The sequence below is a fragment of the Phyllobates terribilis genome, unplaced genomic scaffold (assembly GCF_046119375.1).
Source record: "Phyllobates terribilis strain yellow unplaced genomic scaffold, ASM4611937v1 Scaffold_3__8_contigs__length_932513732, whole genome shotgun sequence".
Classification (NCBI taxonomy): Eukaryota; Metazoa; Chordata; class Amphibia; order Anura; family Dendrobatidae; genus Phyllobates; species Phyllobates terribilis.
This window is the reverse complement of record NW_027362763.1, coordinates 872,117,910-872,139,189: the sequence shown is the minus strand read 5'-3', so window position 1 is coordinate 872,139,189 and position 21,280 is coordinate 872,117,910. Positions and strand designations below refer to the sequence as shown.

Below are 21,280 nucleotides of genomic sequence, written 5' to 3'. Positions count from 1 at the left end.
CCACAGTTTGACCTATAGCAGTTGGGATAGCATCCTATAGGCATCTAGTCAGGGACTATTGTATTATACTCCGTTTTAAAAAAAAATTATATTCCCTATTGATACCGCTGTTAGCTGCTTTTAGAATAGGGACAGGTGCTAGGTGGTATCATCAGCTGGAAATGAGTGTTCAGTCTGGTCGCATACATCCCTAGAACAATCCATAACTTGATTTAATTTTTCAAAAAAATCATTGACCGATTCATAATTTGTACGGTGATCTGTACTCAGAAATTAATCAAGGTTGACAGAAATTTATCATAGTTGACAGAAATTCATCTAAGTTGGCAGAAATTTTCCAAATTTGACATAAATTAATAAAAGTTAACAACATTTACTGTCCATTTGCAGATTCTCTGTAGCTTTGGTATGTAAGAGGTAGTGGTGGGAGACTTGACGCTACTGGAGCTGGAATTACCACTTCAGAACTCTCCAGTGCTTTGTTTCCATCCATTTCTGGGTGCTTCTTGAAGTATGTTTGGGGTCATTGTCCTTGTGGAAGACCCATGACCTACGATGCAAGCCCAGCTTTATGACACTGGGCACTACACTGTGACCCAAAATCCTTTGGGAATCTTCACATTTCATGATGCACACAGTCAAGAAACCATGTGCCAGAGTCAAGCGAAGAGCAAATAAAACCCTAAATATCATTGAACCTCCACCATATTTGACTAGAAGTACTGTGTTCTTTTATTTGTAGGTCTCATTCCATTTACAGTAAACATTTGAATGATATGCATTACCAAAAAGCTCTATCTTGGTCTCATCTGTCCCCAAGACGCCTGCTGGCCCTCTAAAAATAGTGGAGACCACCTGCTGGCACTCTATAAATTGTGAGGGCCGCCTGCTGGACATCCACAAATTGTGAGTGCCGCCTGCTGAACATCCAAATTTCAAACTTTACAGAATATATACAAAAAATAAAATTTGACCACCTCAGATGGATACGTTATATTGAGGAGCAATATACTGCTATTCAAAGCATAGCCGGCTGATAGCCCTCTAAGAATAGTGAGAAGTCGACCCCTGGCCCTCTAACAATAGTAAGGGCCACCTGATGGCCCTGTAAAAATAGGCTTTTTGACTTTCAGAGTCCCTCTTTCATATATGAAACAGGATGTGTCAGATCATGTCTCACACCCCACATGGCCAGATAAGGTAGTAAAATGTTAAAATTACATTTATAGGTGAATTATTTTTCACCGTTGAAAGCAATGCAAAAGTGCAAAAACGCATCAAAAACACTATATGTGAACATAGCCCAAGGTGTGGAGGAGCACTTTTGTTATTTATTTTGCCTTATATACAAGTCATTACCCTGGAAAGAATGTTTCTTAACATTTTTTCCAGGAAAATACATTAGCTTCTTTTTGTATGTTTTACTGTCAGTCCGTAAAAGTGGCGTAATACTCTGACAACATTGTTCACAGCAGTGACCTGGGAGTCAGAAATGCTTCCAGGGGTCTTCCCCATGCTGTTCCCATGTCATTTTAGCACTCTTTTCCAGGGCAGCCGCCGGAAAAATACTCGGGTTTCCCATTGACTTACATTGTACTCGTTACTCGGGTCAAGTACCCGAGCATTACGATTTCCTTGACGCGAGTAACGAGTACCTGAGAATTTTAGTGCTTGCTCATCACTAGTAACAAGCTGTTGAGGTGGGTTCCCCAAGCAACCTCAGCACATTTGCCTCGGTAGGCAGGAAAACTTTGCCTCTTAATAGTGGGACATATCTTTGTCTTGGCTTCACTTATCAATGGCACAATCACTCTTTTTCAATAATATCTACTTGTAAATCTTTTTTTACAGGGACGCCTCCACTTGGTCCCTTGTAGTCTCTGTTTTGTCAAATGGCAGTCACAGCTTTGCGATCATCTGCGACTAGTGTGGCATTGCTTGTTGCTGTGCCATCTATTGCAGTAGTAGTTTAAGTAGCTCGTTCATTGCATAACTTTCAAGCAGGAGCAGCTCTGTCTTTTTTTCAAGTAGCAGAATCTGCCTCTTTTTAGCCTTTCTTCAATATATACAGTATGTAAACATTGTGACATAGCCATATGCTTCTACTGTGCACACATATGCCATAAGCAACATCTCTTTTGGGTGCATTGAATAACTTAAGCTGACGCCAACACTGTTAAATTGTGATACTGCGTAAGAGTAATTTTGCATCTTATTAGAAGTCAATAACAGTCAGTTTGCATAGGATAAGTTTGCATATTTCAGCAGGCAAAGAAAAACATTTCCCCTTCAAGCTGAGGCTGTGTAATTTAGGGTGGCACCCAGCCCCCACTAACCTACACTTCAAGCATAAACTGAGGTATCAGCAGCACTAGCACAGAGCAAATGGGGTAATATATTGTGATCTTAGCAAGTGTGAATTTGTGCAGCCTTGGGGTTCTTTGTTCAAGCTTTGAGAGCCATTGAAGTACAGTATAAAAAACTGACCAAACAACAGCGTGAAGGAAAATATGGCAAGGGAGCAGCTGAGGGTACTAAGGAAACTTTGCGTGGCAAAGTCGTGCTACTTTGGTTCCAAGGAGTCTGAGTGCTGCGGCAGTATAACTGAATGGAATGCAACAAAAAGAAAAAAACAATATGAGAGAATTGTAAAAGTGGTTACTTGATAATATCCACCTCATTTTTTTATTTCCATGCTTAAAAGTTTTTGGCTCATTAATTTCCTAAATATAAAACTCTGTTTATATTATGCATATCCCAATTATGTAAAAGCCATAGTGTGACACCTAGATCCAGCATTGGCCTCTCCATCTTCTCCGCTCCACTGCTTGTTGGATAACCATGGACTCCTGTAAGGTCACGTTCTCAGGCATCATAGACTGAGCTGAGCATTCAGGTACTTGGAAATCTACCCATTACTGTGCTCCACTTCCAACTCTGCATTTTACTTAGTGACAAACTCAACTTTGCTATCGTTTAATCAACTTTGACATACTGCTGGCAACTCTGCATTGGACTTAATGACAAACTCAACTGTGCTATCTCTGAATCAACTGTGCAGTATGGCTGCCAGCCCTGCGTTGGTCTTAGTGACAAACTCAGCTCTGAAATGTATGAATCAATTCTGCGGTACTGCCGAACTGCTGTCAACTGTGTATTGGACTTAGGCCGGAGTCACAATACCGTATTACACGGCCGAGTGCTATGCGATAAAACACCGTACAGAACTCTGCCCCGTGTTATTCTATGGGCCAGCTCAGATCACCATTTAATTTTTCAGGCGTATACGGCGTGCATGCAAAATCGCAGCATGCTGTGATTATACGTATATATCGAGCAAGACTCGCCAATGCAAGTCCATGGGTACGAAAAAAAAATTGGACGCCACACGGAGCATCCATATAGCTTGCGACAAATACGCGCACAACTCCCTGAAGCCAGGAAATTGCATCATCTAAGAACAGGAAGCTTGTCATGCAGATTGACCTGGCAACCTATAAAAAATCCTGAACACGCCTTCACGGATACCAGCAACATGGCCAGACATATCAATGTGGAAATGTTTATCGTTCTGGTGCAGTAGAGGCCAGAAATCTGGGACCCTCGCGATGCCAAATATGCGAACCGCAATAAAAAGGATGCAGGATATTAAAGCATAGCCACAGCATAGTCTTTAAGACCAGAGGGCTGATGACGTGGATTGGCAACATGTGTTATAGGTCTGGCATTATTGCGAAAATCACCAGCATCATCATCATTAAGTGAACATTCAAGGATCCTTGTTAAATTGTGACGGATGACACAGGCCTTAATCACTGTAATCACATTAGCTTTAATTAATTGGATGACCGACAGAGGATCCCAAAGGCGCACTCCACCAATTGTCTTGCGCGTGATAATTAAAACTTTGCCGCCGGTGGTCCAGGGCTCTCCATATCCTAATTACATTGTGTGTCAATTGAAATACCTCATCATCACCAACTATTACATAAGGAACTGCTTCCAAAAGTGAACCGGGTAGTACCCGGGTTGGGATAGACAAATCATTAGTTCGCAGCCAAAGACCTATGATGGAAGAATTGAAGACTCTGGAGTCTCCAGTTCTTCCATAGGCCCCAATATCGACAATTATAAACCTGTATGTGCTGTCAACCAAGGCCATCAGCACAACAGAAAAAAATTGCTTATAATTGTAATATTGGGACCCTGAGTTTGGCGGCTTACGAATGTGGATGTGCTTGCCATCCAGGGATCCAATGCAGTTGGGGAACTGACATGTTTCCTCAAAGCCTCTGGGTATCCGCAGCCAGTCTTCTTGTTTGGGCTCAGGCATAATGGAATTCTGAAGGCAGGACCAGATTTCTGTACAATGCCTGAGATGGTAGATTTCCCGATAAGAAACTCAAGCTGAAGTGCCGCATAGGATAAACCGGTGGATAGAAACCTAAAATAGAATAACAACCTTTAAGTGGCAATTTATATTAAAATAAAGACTTTCAACACATTTGTAAAAATGTAGCATATTATTTTGTAAAATAAAATACATTGCTAACAAACATATAAATAACATCTGCACACATAACATTAACAGTGTAGTCCAACATTAAAATAATCAACAATTAGTGATGGGCGAGCACTAAAATGCTCGGGTGCTCGATGCTCGGGTCGAGCAAATTGGAATGCTCGGGTGCTTGACCCGAGCAACGAGCCCAATGTAAGTCTATGGGAAACTCGAGCATTTTTCAGGTGACTACCCCCGGCGGTCTGCAGAGGGCCTAAAAATTGCCCAAATCGATGGGAACAGTGCTCAAATGACATGGAAACAGCATGGGGAAGACCCCTGGAACCCTTTCTGACTCCCAGGTCACTGCTGTCAACAACGTTGTCAGAGGTATTACGCCACTTTGACGGACTCACAATAAAATATACGAAAACGAAGCCAAAATGGATTTTCCTGGGAAATATGTTAAGGAACATCCTTTCCAGGGTAATGACTTGTATATAAGGCAAAATAAATATACAAAAACAAGAATGCTCCTCCACACCTTGGGCTATGTTCACACGTAGCGTTTTTGATGCGTTTTTGCACTTTTGCATTGCTTTCAACCAAGACAAATGCATTCAGTAGGAAATGTCATTTTAACATTTTACAACCTTATCTTGCCATGTTGTGTGTGACATATCATCCGACACATCTTGTTTAATTTATGATGGAGGGACTCTGAAAGTCACAAAGCCTGTTTTTATAGGGCCATCAGCCGGCCCTTACTATTCTTAAAGGGCCAGCCGTTGGCCCTCGCTATTGTTAGAGAGCCATCAGCCGGCTATGCTTTGTTGTTCCCATTATTACCGAGTGGGTCTCCTATACTGTTATTGCGTATGCTGTGAGTGCAAGGGCTGCCAAAACTTTGGAGGCACTTCAATGCCCCTTGGAAGAGACGTAGAGGTCGGAGAGCCTCTTAAAAACAATGTTCCCATTATTAGGAAGTGGGCCTCCCATAGTGTTTGCCTATGCAGAGAATGCAAAAGCTGCCAAAAATTTGGAAGCACTCCAATGCCCCTTGGAAGAGATGTAGAGATCAGAGAGCCTCCTAAAAACAATGTTCCCATTATTTGGAGTGAGTCTCCCATAGTGTTTGCCTATGCAGTGAATGCAAAAGCTGCCAAAAATTTGGAGGAACTCCAATGCCCCTTGCAAGACACGTATAGGAGGGGATATGGTAGATGTGGTGAATGATATGGTGATGGAGGATGAGGGGAAGGAGGAGGACAAGAGCAAATAGACAAAATCAGGAAGTGTATACCCATATGTAGGTGTGAAAAGGTGCATGGGAATAGACTTCCCAAAAAAGACACTGGATTTGAATTTATGTTACGCTGCTATCATTCGGTGGTGTTGAGAAGTCTGGGCCAATCCATCCCTTGTTCATTTTTATAAGAGTCAGCCTGTCAGCATTTTCAGTTGACAGGCGGATGCGCATATCGGTTATAATTCCACTGGCGGCACTAAAAACCTGCTCTGATAAGACGCTAGCGGCAGGGCAGGCCAGGACCTCCAAGGCGTAGAGAGCGAGTCCATTCTACGTGTCCAGCTTGGATACCCAGTAATTATAAGGCACAGAGTAATCACGGAGGATGTTGATACGGTCCGCAAGGTACTCCCTCACCATCTTCCCAAACTTTGCACTCCTTGTGAGAGTACCCCACGCCTCAGGGCCTGTAATATGGGAGAGTCTGAGAAAACTGTCCCAGAACTTTGACCTGCCTCTGCTGGATGGAAGTTGTGTCTCCCTCGCCTGTACTCCTTGGTTGTCCAATGAACTGTGACTTCTACTGCTAGTGTTTTCAGATGGGATTTTTTTTAATAATTCCGCAACAAGGGCCTTCTGGTACTGCCCCATTTTAGTAGACCTGTCCGCCTCAGGAATAAGAGATAGAAAGTTCTCCTTGTAGCGGGGGTCTAGAAGTGTCACCAACCATTAATGACTGTCACCCAAAATTTGGAGAACGCGAGTGTCATGGGAAAGGCAGCATAACATAAATTCAGCCATGCGTGCCAGACTGCTAACAGCAAGACTTCTATGTCCTCACCAAGAGGACGACTGACCATGTTCTCCTCCTCCTCCATGTCCTCAGACCATCCATGCTGAACAGACGGTATGACAGTTGTGCAGGTAGTACCGTCTATAGCGCATGAAATTATCTCCTCCTCCTCCTTTTCCTCATTGTCACCCAATCCAAGTTGGGATGAGATGAGGCTGGGCTGTGTGTAGTCACCCTGTATGGTTCCTTGCTCCATCTCATCATGCTCCGCCTGCAATGCATCCTCTTTGATTGTGAGCAAAGAGTGTTTCAGAAGACAGAGAAGCGGGATGGTGACGCTAATTATGGTGTCATCGCCGCTCACCATCTTGGTGGAGTCCTCAAAGTTTTGGAGGATGGTATATATGTCTGACATCCATATCCACTTCTGTTGTCTTATGTGTGGAGTCTGAACTGAATACCGACGGCCTTGTTGATGCTGGTAGTCAACAACTGCCCTCTTCTGCTCACAAATCCTTTCCAACATCTGCAATGTAGAGTTCCAATGCTCGGGGACATCACACACCAGTCGGTGAGCCGGAAGCTGCAAACGCTGCTGGAACACGGCAAGGACGGCGGAAGCTGTAGGTGACTTTCTAAATTGGGCACACAGGCGGCGTACTTTGACAAGCAGATCCGACAGCTCCGGGTAGGTTTTGAGAAACCGCTGAACCAAGAGGTTAAGCACATGGGCCAGGCATGGTGTGTGTATGAGCTCGCCTCGCCTCAGAGCCGCCACCAGGTTCCAGTCAATGTCACACATGACCAAGCCTGGCTGTAGGTTCAGCGGTGTCAGACACAGATCTGCCTGCTCTTTCAGAGCTGTCCACAACTCTTCAGCGTTGTGTGGTTTGTCACCTAAGCATATTAGCTCCAGCACTGCCTGTTGCCACTTGGTCGAGTCAGTGCTGCAGTGCTTCCAGCTTGCAACTGATGTGGTCATTTCGGAGATGGATGCTGAAGAGGAGGAGGAGGTGCAGGAGCTGTAGAATGTGGGGGCAACTCTGATTGACCCAGGGCCCGCAATCCTCGGCGTTGGGAGGACGTGTTCCGTCCCAAGGTCCAACTGGGTCCCGGCTTCCACTATGTTAACCCAGTGTGCTGTCAGAGAGATGTACTGTCCCTGCCCACAAGCAGTTGTCCACGTTTCCGTGGTTAGGTGGACTTTCCCAGTAACTGCATTGTTGAGGGCACGGCTAATGTTGTGGGACACATGCTCGTGTACACCGGGAGAAATAGTGGCGGCTGGGGACCGAGTACCGAGGGACGGCCGCCGCCATCAGTTTGTGGAAAGCTTCCTTCTCCACGAGCCTAAAAGGCATTTCTGGAGCAAGCAGTCGCGAAATGTGTGAATTTAGTAGTGAGGCCTGTGGGGCATTGGCTGCATATTTGCGCTTGCGTTCCAATGACTGGGGTAGAGACAACTGAACACTGCGCTGGGACAAGGACGTGGACATGCTTGCTGATGGTGCTAGTTGAGAGGGTGCAACGACAGGTGGAGGGCAGGAGGCATCTTCGCATGCGCCATGGACAGAGGATTGGCTTGCATGCACAACAGCAGAAGAAGCAGTGGTGCCATCCGCAGACACTGTTCCTGGACCCTGGGTCGGGTGCTTTGCTGCCATGTGCCTGATCATGCTGGTGGTGATCAGGCTGGTAGTTTTGCTACCCCTGCTGATGCTGGTCTGGCAGGTGGTGCAAATGGCTTTTTTGGAGTTATCGGCAGAGTCTTTAAAAGACAACCAGACTCGGGAAGACCTAACAGTTGTACTGGCAAATTTCATCGTGTTGATGTTACGGGGAACGGTTGCCTGCCTTCTGTCTGCGGCCACCACACTGCTTCTTCCTGCCTATTGTAGTGCTACACCTCCCTCTCCCTGTGTGCTGCTGTCCTCGCTCTGTATGTCCCCCAAGCAGGTTGGGTCAGTTACTATATAATCCACCACCTCGTCTTCCACTTCCGCACCCTGGTCCTCCTCCTGACTTTCTGGCACTTATGTCTCATCATCATCCACCTCTTGTGACAGTTTCCCATCGTCGCCTTCGTGTGACCGTGGCTGCTCAGATATTTGGGCATCACTACATGCGATCTCCTCTTGCCCCGTTTCAAGTGGACCGGGCGAGAGGCCCGAATCTATAAATAGATAAGTGAACAGCTCTTCGGAGCTCTTCGGAGTGTCCAAGTGTGGGATCAGTTGTCTCTGGGCACTCGGCATGGTGGGAGGAAGGAGGAAGGAGGAAGGAGGATCAGGGTGAGGAATATGCGGTCCAGACTCACGGCTACTGAGACTTGGCCAGGTGGAAGACAGGGTGGTGGCTAAGTGACTGGAAGCATTATCTGCTATCCAACCAATAACCTTTTTGCACTACTCTGTGTTCAATAATGATGTTCTGCTGTCCCCTATTAATTGGGACAGTAAGGTCGAGCGAGAAGATGTGGGTGTTTGTTGTGGCACAATTTCAGCTAGCCCACGGCCTCGGCCTCGTCCTCTGCATGCACCATCATCACCATCATGTCCACTTCCCCGTCCCTTGCCACGCGCCTTGTCTTTTTTAAATGGAGGACAATATTTTCCACGTTCAGTACAAATGGCTGAATTTGAACTGCAGTGATATGTGATACGTATGACGGAAAACCACAGTTTTAAATAGCTGGCCTGTAGGTAACTATTTTTAATAGCGAACTGGTGTCAATAACTTCGCTAACACACTGCAACAAAATTTCAATGGAGGGCAGAAATGGCAGAATTTTCAGCGCACTTATATGTGATCCGTGTGGTGGACAAACCACAGTTTTAAATAGCTGGCCATAGGTAACTATTTTTAACAGTGACCTCATGTCAATAACTTCACTGACACACTGCAACAAAATTTAAATGGAGGCCTAAAATGACTGAATTTGGAGCACACTTATATGTGATAAGTGTGACGGAAAACCACAATTTTAAATAGCTGGCCTGTAGGTTACTATTTTTAACAGTGTTTGAAACAGGAGAACAAAATGAGTAATTTGGCATCATGAGTAAAGTTTTATTAGTAGATAAATTCCAAATATTAAAAAATACAAAGTCACAAAAAATGGAGGAGTAAAGTGCAAGGTGCCGGAGAATGGGGAATTCCTGGGAGGGCAAGACAGTCACAGTTGTTGAATGTATAAATACATGACCAAGGGCAGGTATACATCAATAAATAGAAAGGGAGAATACAAATGGAACAATAAGAGAGTTCAACCCCTCATGAAACAACAGGAGCCTCATAATAAATATCAAATAGAAAATATGTGCAAATCACAAGTAATGCCTAGTGACAAGAGATGAGGTCTCATGTTTTACAAAAATGTAACCACAAAATACATATCAAAAAACAAGGGAGGAGTTTCAATAATGTCCCAATGAGTTCCCAAAGTCCTAAACAATTCCACTCACCCAGAATGGTCAGAAAAGAGAAGCCCACGATTCCCAGAGGACCCCAGGATGGCACAGATGGGAAGGACCATTTTTAACAGTGACCTTGTGTCAATAACTTCACTGACACACTGCAACAAAATTTAAATGGAGGCCTGAAATGCCTGAACTTGGAGCGCACTTATATGTGATACGTGTGACGGAAAACCACAGTTTTAAATAGCTGGTCTTTAGGTAACTATTTTTAACAGCGATCTCGTGTCAATAACTTCGCTGACATACTGCAACAAAATTTCTATGGAGGCCAGAAGTGGCAGACTTTTCAGCGCAATTATATGTGATCCGTGTGACGGACAAACCACAGTTTTAAATAGCTGGCCATAGGTAACTATTTTTAACAGTGACCTCATGTCAATAACTTCACTGACACACTGCAACAAAATTTCAATGGAGGCCAGAAATGGCAGAATTTTCAGCGCAATTATATGTGATCCGTGTGACGGACAAACCACAGTTTTAAATAGCTGGCCATAGGTAACTATTTTTAACAGCGACCTTGTGTCAATAACTTCACTGACACACTGCAACAAAATTTCAATGGAGGCCAGAAATGACAGAATTTTCAGCACAATTATATGTGATCCGTGTGATGGACAAACCAGTTTTAAATAGATGGATTTTTAGTGCTGTAATATTGGAAAGGATCTGGATGAATTCTGTAGTGCCAACTAGCAAATGGAGCAGAAAAACAGTGTTTCTGGATTGCTTTTTAAGCAAATAATCAGGATTAAGAGCCCAAAAAAAATTATTTCTGGCCCCTGATACCTGCGGCTATTTCTAGAAATATCTGTAAAAGCACCAGCAGACACAACTGGAATGGACCCTCTTGCTATATGCACTGCAGTCTGCCACATACGCTGCCTGCCTGCCTAGCACTGATATCTATGCAGCTGGATTAGTCCTCAGAAGGACTGTTAGTTGAGATGGATATGTGTAGAATATGTTGTAGTATACCTACACTAACTAAGAAACAAGCGAATCTCTCCCTAGCTCAGCAGCACCTCTCCCTACACTGCCTGATTCCGTAGTAGACTGTGACGCGTATGGCTGTGTGGCCAGCCAATCACTGTCATGCCACAACCAACAAGGCTGCGGCATTACAATGTGTGGCAGAGAACCCCTGCATGTTTATTGGCGCTCTAAAGAGCACCAAACATGCAGGGAGGGGACCCGAGCTCCCGCCGAGCAACCCCGGAAATACTCGGCAAGCGCTGAGTATCTCGAGCACTGAGATGCTCGGGCGAGCACAGAACAAGTTGTGTGGCATGAAATAAACACACATCCACAGCATGATGTTATTCACATATATAAAAATCACAATTTAGCAGAATAACAACATAACCACTTGGTGAACAATAGATATCACAAATACATGCTAATGAATACTACAGTTTTGAATGACATCAGGGAGTGATAATAATGACCAAAAGCAAAAATTATTTGGCAAGAAAGATGCAATAAACATTCACACAAAATTTTCTAACAAGGTAAGTCCGGAACATGTTTAAAAAAGATCAATGAATGGATCAACACATTTTGAAAAAATACATACCGTAATGTAAGTAAAAGACGCTGCTCTGATGAAATACATTTGCGCATCTTTGTGTCCTTGAATGTTAGCCCAGGTCTCAAGGCCTCCAAAAGAATATCAAAAGTGGAGATGTTCATCCGACAGTAGCCATAAAACTTGTCAGGATGGCTGCGTAGAGCCCCATATAGACGGTGGAAATGTCCTTTAGTGACCCGTCGCATCAAAAGCGGATGGACCCACATTCGTCTCCGCTACCTAGGATCAACAATATCTGGGTAAGGCTCCCCAAACCGTTGAGACAAGACCCAATGTAAAAGAACCCTCTCAGGTTTCAAGCAATGTGGGAAAGAAAAAGGATCTCTCTGCTGCCGAAAGGCATCAAATAGTGCAATGCCTTGGACAAGGTCTGAAAACATTAGATATTTCACGAAAACTTAAGCGTGATCATTGTACTGTCAAGAGATGGCTGAAACAGAGTCCAGATGGGTTTGTGCAAATAAAGACATAATGAGGAAGATTTCTGCCAGACAAATTCATCGTATTAAGAGAGCTGCTGCTAAAATATCATCAGAAAGCAGCAAACAGGTATTTGAAGCTGCGGGTGCCTCTGGAGTCCCGCGTAGCTCAAGGTGTAGGATCCTCCAGAGGCTTGCAGTTGTGCATCAACCTACTATTCGGCCACCCTTAAACAGTGCTCGCAAGCAGAAACAGGTTCAGTGGCCCCAGACATACAGGAAGACTAATTTTAAAACAGTCTTGTTTACTGATGAGTGCCGTGCAACCCTGGATGGATCAGATGGACGGAGTAGGGCAGGCCCGGACTGCTAATCTGCCCTTGAGGGCTCTTTCCCGGTGAGCCGCCAGGTGGCACTGCTTGCGTGGCTGCCAGCCCGTTTTTCCGGGTGCCGGCCCCTTTAATTTTTTCGGTGCCTTGAGGTGGTGGCTCAGTGTCACAGGGGCAGGGCGAGTGCACGCAGCGTTCAACAACTGAACGCTGTGACGCACAGGTGCCTGGAGCCGGGAGTGCGCTGACAGTGACACTGTCATATGTCAAAGCGGTCTGCTCTCCTGCCCTACCAATGCGGCAGCCGCGACCCTGCCGGGATAGCAGGGAATGAGGGGAGCCAGGAGGTGAGTATTTTTTTTTAACCAATCAGTACTTTGTGGGTGCCATCAGACTTTATGGGGGATTACATGTGGGGCTATCATAGTACATGGGGGATTATATGTGGGGGCCATCATACTACATGGGGAATTATATTTAGGGCTATCATGCTACATGGGGTATTATATGTGGGGGCTATCATACTACATGGGGGATTATATGTGGGTGCCATCATACTACATGGGGGATTATATGTGGGGGCCATCAGACTACATGGGGGATTATATGTGGGGCCATCATACTACATAGTGGATCATATGTAGGGCCACCAGACTACATGGGGGATTATATGTGGGGGCCATCATACTACATGGGGGATTATATGTAGGGGCCATCGAACTACATGGGGGATTATATGTGGGGCCATCATACTACATGGGGAATTATATGTGGGGGCCATCATATTACATTACATGGGAGATTATATGTGGGGGCCATAATACTACATGGGGCATTTTTTTTTAACCAATCAGTACTTTGTGGGTGCCATCAGACTTTATGGGGGATTACATGTGGGGCTATCATACTACATGGGGGATTATATGTGGGGGCCATCATACTACATGGGGAATTATATGTAGGGCTATCATGCTACATGGGGTATTATATGTGGGGGCTATCATACTACATGGGGGATTATATGTGGGTGCCATCATACTACATGGGGGATTATATGTGGGGGCAATCATACTACATGGGGGATTATATGTGGGGGCCATCATGCTACATGGGGGATTATATGTGGGGCCATCAGACTACTTGGTGGATTATATGTGGGGGCCATCATACTACATGGGGGATTATATGTGGGGGCCATCATACTACATGGGGGATTATATGTGGGGGCCATCATACTACATGGTGGATTATATGCGGGGCCATCATACTACATGGTGGATTATATGTGGGGGCCATCATACTTCATGGGGGATTATATGTGCAGGACTATATGTGGGGCCATCATACTATGTGCAGGACTGTATGTGGGGCCATCATACTATGTGCAGGACTATATGTGGGGCGATGATACTATGTGCAGGACTGCATGTGGAGCCATCATATTATGTGCAGGGCTATTAGGACTTTTGCTATGGGGCCCCATGATTTCTATGTACGCCTCTGGCCTTAGTCTAATCCGCTCCAGATTGTCAGTCATCCGCAGTGTGTTGTCGTTCCTGCCCCAATCAGCAACAATCTGGATCACTGGGTGAGTTTGTGTTCTATCCCAGCCCAGAGTCACATTTAGTCAATTTAAAGAGGTTGTCCTTAAGATAAGGCATCAATGTCTGATCTGTGTGGCTGCGATAGCTGGAACCACCGCTGATCAGCTGTTCTCACAGCTCCGTTATGGCACAGCACAGCTCCGCCTACTGTATAGTGGCCGCAGCCGTGTACTGCACATTCGTCACCTATTCAAATCAATAAGGTGTGGATGTGCAGTACCCGGTTGCGGCCACTATACAGTAGGTGGAGCTGTTCAGTTCTGTAACTGAGCAGTTCCTGCCAGCACTGAAAACAGCTGATCTGCGGTGGGGCCAGGTGTCGCACCAACACCGATCAGACATTGATGACCTATCCTAAGGATAGGTCATTAGTGTTAAAGTAGTGCACAACCCCTTTAAATATTCATGTTTCACTTCTCTGGTCCAGAACTGGCTGGTGGCTGACTTTTGGGGCTGATGATAATTATGTTTTCTCCCTTCTAAAAACACCCAGTCCTCCACCCAGTTTTGCACTAGGAACCTCTCACTGATTGCTACAAATGTTTTTTTTTTTTCCCGCAGACCAATTTGGTCTGTAGAAAACAACGGAGATCTGCACTGCCCATAGTATAACATTGGGCCGGGAGCTATGTGATAAAACATAAAACATCGGCTAGCACTCAGCCATGTTATACGTCAGTGTGAGCGAGGCCTCACTGTGCCAAACACATTCTCATCTGCTTCCCTCAATAGAAAAGTAAGAGAATTGGATGAGAAGTAATGAGAATGTGTTCGGCAGCTCACATACTTATGGTCACGTGACAACTACCTGAACCGCCTGGTAAAGCCAAACCCCAACACTGTTAGTTGGCAGTGCAGCTTGCTGAATGCTAAAAATGTGCAACACTGGGTGGAAAATCACTTTAACAAGGGGGGAGGTTGGACTGAGTGTATAAATTATGATTATTATAAAATGCACAGACCTTTGGTCCTCCTGCAGCTATCGGCATACATAGAAGGCATGGGGCCCCATAGCACAAGTCCTAATTCTGGTTTACCTTTCCAAAAGTAAAAATCCTCAGCAGTGTCATGGGGCATCGGTGCAGTCACAGAATGTTGTATCTCCCAACTTTTAAAGATAGGGAGAGGGACATCTACTGTCATTTTTCCTATATTGAACTCCCTTGGTGTTCTCACCCACAAACTGTATACAAAAGATCGCAAAGAAAACATACACTCCTATTTGAAAACAGCGATTTGCATGTGGGCTGCTTTGGTTTGTGTGCCAGGGCTGATTTTCAGTCCCAGTCCGGCCCTGGAGTAGGGGATCATTGGTGGATGGCCACCATGTCTCAACAAAGCTGCAACGTCAGCAAGGAGATGGCAGAGTCATATATTGGGCCAGAATCATGGGGAGAGAGCTCGTAGGCCTCTTTTAGGATTCCTGGTGTGAAAATGACTTTGGCAAAGTATATAAAGTTTCTGATTGACCACTTTCTTATATGGTACAAAAAGAAGAACCGTGCCATCTGTAGCAAAATCATCCTGATGCATGACATTGCACCATCTAACTCTGCAACGAATACCCCTGAGTCATTGGCTGCTATGGGTATAAAAGGAGAGAAATTCATGGTGTGGTTATCATCCTCCCCTGACCTCAACCCTATTGAGAACCTTTGGTGCATTCCCAAGCAAAGGATCTATGAGGGTGGGAGGCAGTTCACATCAAAACAGCAGCTCTGGGAGGCTATTTGAACATCCTGGAAAGAAATTCAAGCAGAAACTGTCCAAAAACTCACAAGTTCAATGAATGCAAGAATTTTGAAGGTGATATCAAAGAAGGGGTCCTATGTTAACATGTAACTTGGCATGTTAAGATGATTTTGATTGAAAAAGCTTTTCATCTAAGTAAATGTGACCTCTTAATGCTGCATATTCCACAAATGACCATTTTCAGTTCTTTAAAACTTATTAAATGTTTGGAAACTCTGTTGTGCATAACAGTTTGAAATAATGCATTTTGAGGTTTTTTAGTTTTGAAAAAAAGTACTGTTATCATTGGGGAGTTTGTCACCAAAAATGTAATTTATTCTCTAACGGTTGATGATTTGAACATACTGACCCATTTGCATCGACCATTTAGGAAAATCAGAGAAAAATAGCATTTGCATAATAATTTGGAACACGGTGTAGTCCTGCTTTTGAACCTCCGGTGTAACGCTCCTCGTAGATTACTCACTCACGCCTGTTGATAGTTTTTTAAACAGTTAGTATGGGTATTGTTGAATAATGCTTGTAGAAACAAGAACTTTTGCTATTTATTAAAATGTTTAGCTGTTCCTGAGATATTTCTTTTGTATGCACCATTTTTCTAGGTGGCTGACCACAACTGCTGTCTTGCAATTGTAAATGAACATGCACAATGCTTATGAGCTCTTTCCTATTGACCTTGTAAGCACTGCTTTGAAACTGGTGGTATCTCTGGAGTCCACTATTACTTTATCTCCTAATTGTGGCCAGTTTTAGCATAGTAATTAGAAGCTAGACAGCAGTGGTGGTCAGTTTTCTGGGAAACAAGATGTAAACAAGTGAAAAGTATTACCATGTCAAAATTGGCTGCAAATTTTAATAAGCACTAAATTGCAAAAATACTTTTTTTATACAGGTACTAGCCAACAATATTCATCTATGAAAATGAGAATAAACCTTTTCCTCTGCTTCATCAGATCCCGTGATTCTCATTTTCTCCCCTGTTGCTGATGAGTCACATCTTCTTCCGCTGTTCCACCTGCATCTCCATGTTGCACCAATATCACCAGTCCGTGTTGCATCACAACTACTCCTCCTGATTAAGGGAATTTATAAAGTAGGGACAGAGACCTAAATTCAAATGCTTGGTCACTTACTTGCTGTAGTTGTGATATACTCCTCTTTTATTTGCTGCAGCTACTGCTACTTAGTACTTGAGGCTGCGTGCCCACAAAGCATTTTCCAAGCGTTTATGCTGCGGAATTTACGCAGCATAAACGCTTGGGAAACGCATGTATATCCGCACCCCATGGTCCCCAATGACAAGCCGCAATGTCAATGCCCATGCTGCGGATTTTTCCACAGCATTTATGCTGCACTCAAAAATCAGCAGCATGTCCATTAATTTTGCGGACACGCAGCGTAATCGCCGCCATTGACTTGCATTGGACCGTGTGAAATCTGCATCAATACATGTGCACAAGCGGATATCACACGGTTCAATGTGCGGATGGTACCCAAGTCTGGAGGAGAGGAGACTCTCATCCAGACCTGGGTACCATAGGAACTGTAAAAAAAAGAATTTAAAATAAAAAATAAAGATTATACTTACCTTCCGATGTCCTCCCGGTGTTTTCTCCCCTTCATCCGGTCTGCTGTATGGGTCGCGGTGTTGTGAAGGACCTGCCATGACGTCATTGAGTTATGTGACCTGTCACATGACTCAATGACGTCATCGCAGGTCCTTCACACCACTGCGAGCAGTGCAAGAGACCGGACGCGGCGGAGAAAACACCGGGAGGACATCGGAAGGTAAGTATAATCTTTTTTTTTTATTTTTCACCATTCTTATTCTTTTTTTTTTAACCAACTTGGTCACACTACTATAAATCCATGCCGGTTGCATGGATTTATATAGTGTGAACAAATTGTCAAGCACTTTTCGCAGTGATGCTAAAATTGCTTGGAAAAACGCTTGATAACCTGCATGCAGAAATGCATGCAAAAACGCTTGACAAACGCTTCTACCTGGCGGGAAAAACGCATGTAAAAACCGCATGCATTTTTCCTGCCAGGGAGAAGCGGAAAAAATATGCAGCATTTCTGCATCGTGGGCACATAGCCTGATAGTCATGAGTTTTGGCTAACCCCATAGTTTCTAAAGATTAGAAAATTTCTGTCTATGCTCAGTGTAAAACCAAAAACTGAGCCGGATCACAAGCTGGTATACGTACAAAGTTCAAGCCATTTGACAAACAAAACCCAAGAAAAAAAAAACAAAAATGAGCATATACTTTACAGGAAGTGAATCATTAAATGGTAATAGTACATGTAAATAGCATAGTGTACTTAGTTAATGCTATTTTGATCAAAAAAGCATAAAAGCCATCACACCACTTCAAGGTGCACCCACCAGGATGGCCCTAACCGTCTCTAGTATTAAAACCTTACCATGTGTTAAGCTACATCAATGCACATAAGGGCAGAGCAGGACAGGGCTAGATTGAAGCACCCATCCATGGAAATCTATAAAGATGAAATATTTAGCTCAGAAAAGGGAGTTCAAGAGCATGTTCACACTGTGGCCATTTCACAGACAAAACCCCCCAAAAAAGAAAAAATGAGAATATACCCTACTGTAAGTAAATCAGTAAATGGTAATAGTACATGTAAATAACATGAGTACAAAACCAAAAAACTGAGCCAGACCATAAGAGCCCTTGCACTTTGTACCTTATACCAGCTTATGGTCAAGCTCAATTTTTTGTTTTGCTGTTATCTCTTGTATTTTGTACAAATGGGGCATCCCATCTGGCCCTGTCCTGCTCTGACCTAATTCACATTAACATCATTTGATTTTAATACTAGAGTCAGGTTAGGGCTGTCCCGATGGGTACAACTTGATGTGGTGAGACATCTTTTATGCTTTTTTGATCAAAATAGCATTAACTAAGTACTCTGTGTAGTTTACATTTACTATTACCATTTACTGATTTACTTGCTGTAGGGTATATGCTCATTTTTTTTCTTGGGTTTTGTCTATGCTCAGTGTAAGCAGAAAGCTATCAATGACATGGGTGGTGTTAGAAAGGGACAATCTAACATAGAAAAAAAAAACCTAACTTAAAATAGTAAATACTTTAATGGGTAATAGATATGCATTAAAAAACTAGAAAAATCTAAAAAGTATATATATAATCTTCTCATGATAACGTGTGAATATATTTCAGTTTTTCTTTATTTAATAAATTTGCAAAAATTTCTACATTTCTATTTCTTTTCAGTCAAGATGGGGTGCAGAGTGTACTGTAACCCCTTTACAACCCAAGGTGGTTTGCACGTTAATGACCAGGCCAATTTTTACAATTCTGACCACTGTCACTTTATGAGATAATAACTCTGGAACACTTCAACGGATCCCCCTGATTCTGAGATTGTTTTTTCGTGACATACTGTATTTCATGATTGTGGTAAAATTTCTTCGATATCACTTGCGTTTATTTGTGAAAAAAATGGAAATTTGGCCAAAATGTTGAAAATTTAGCAATTTTCAAAATTTTAATTTTTATGCCCTTAAATCAGAGAGATATGTCACACAAAAAGTTAATAAATAATATTTCCCACATGTCTACTTTACATCAACACAATTTTGGAACCAAATATTTTTTTTACTAGGGAGTTATAAGGGTTAAAAGTTGACCAGCGAATTTTCATTTTTCCAACAAAATTTTCAAAACCATTTTTTTAGGGACCACATCACATTTGAAGTTACTTTGAGGGGTCTTTATGACAGAAAATGCCTAAAAGTGACACCATTCTTAAAACTGCATCCCTCAAGGTGCTGAAAACCACATTCAAGAACTTTATCAACCCTATTAACCCTTCAGGTGCTTCACAGGAATTTTTGGAATGTGGAAGAAAAAAATGAACATTTAACTTTTTTCACAAAAATGTTAATTTAGACCCAATTTTTTTTTATTTTTGCAGGGGTAACAGGAAAAAATGGACCCCAAAATTTATTGTGCAATTTCCGCTGAGCACGGAGATACCCCATATGTGGGGAAAAAACACTGTTTGGGTGCACGGCAGGGTTCGGAAGGGAAGGAGCGCCATTTAACTTTTTGAATCGAAAATTTGCTTGAATAATTAGCGGACGCCATGTTGCGTTTGGAGAGCCCCCGATGTGCCTAAACAGTGGAAACCCCCCACAAGTGACACCATCTTGGAAACTAGACCCCTCAGGGAACTTATCTAGATGTGTGGTGAGAACCTTGAACCCCCAGGTGCTTCACAGAAGTTTATAACATTGAGCCGTAAAAATAAAATTTTCACATTTTTCCCACAAAAATGTTTTTCAGACACCAATTTTGCATTTTCATAAGGGTAACAGGAGAAATTGCACCATGCAGTTTGTTGTGCAATTTCTCCTGAGTAAGCAGATACCCCATATGTGAGGGAAAACCACTGTTTGGGCGCACGGCAGGGTTCGGAAGGAAAGGAGCGCCATTTGACTTTTTGATTGTAAAATTTGCTTGAATAATTAGGGGACGCCATGTTGCGTTTGGAGAGCCCCTGATGTGCCTAAACAGTGGAAGCCCCCCACAAGTGACACCATTTTGGAAACTAGACCCCTCAGGGAACTTATCTAGATGTGTGGTGAGCACCCTGAACCCCCAAGTGTTTTACAGAAGTTTATAACATGGAGCCGTGAAAATAAAAAAATCAAACTTTTTCCACAAAAATTATGTTTTAGCCCCAATTTTTTTATTTTCACAAGGGTAAGAGGAGAAAATGGACCCAAAAACTTTTGTGCAATTTCTCCTGAGTACGCCAATACCCCATATGTGGGGAAAATACAGTGTTTGGGCGCACGGCAGAGTTCAGAAGGGAAGGATCACTGTGTGACTTTTTGAACCCAGAGGTACGACACAGAATTTGATAACATTAGGTCATCATATTGAATAAGTTGTCATTAGTCTTGAGCGCAAGTGCTCGCTACTTGAGTTTGCATCGGTTACTCAGGTATGCACCATGTATCGTGGGTGCTCAAGTGACATGCTCGAGTCCCCGCCCGCATGTTTCACGGTTATTAGACACCCAAAAAAAAACATGCGGGGATCGCTCGTGCATGGCAGGCAATCCCCGCAAGTTTTTTTAGGACGCGAAGCATATGGGGCGGAGACTCAAGCTTGTCACTCGAGCACCCGCAATATTCAGTGCATTCCCGAGCACCCGATGCAAACTCAAGTAGCGAGCACTTACGCTCAACACTAGTCGCCATATCGTCATCTTTTTTTTTTTTACTTTTTAAAAAAATCCCAACCTTAACCCTAGCCCAACCCTAACCCTAGCCCGACCCTAGCCCAACCCTAACCCCAACCCTAACCCTAGCCCAACCCTAATCCTAGCCCAACCCTAACCCCAACCCTAGCCCAACCCTACCCCCAACCCTAAAACTAACCCTAGCCCAACCCTAACCCTAACCCTAACCCCAACCCCAACCCTAACCCTAGCACAACCCTAACCCTAACTCAAGAGTTTATTTTTTACGCCATTCCTCGTGCGGTATAAGTGATTAAACGACTTT

General features: G+C 43.6%; 1 pseudogene; it reads right to left on the bottom strand.

The window, feature by feature from the left end:
- Positions 1 to 3,836: 3,836 nt before the first annotated feature.
- Positions 3,837 to 21,280, bottom strand: part of LOC141258641 (uncharacterized) — a 29,690-nt pseudogene continuing 12,246 nt past the window's right edge.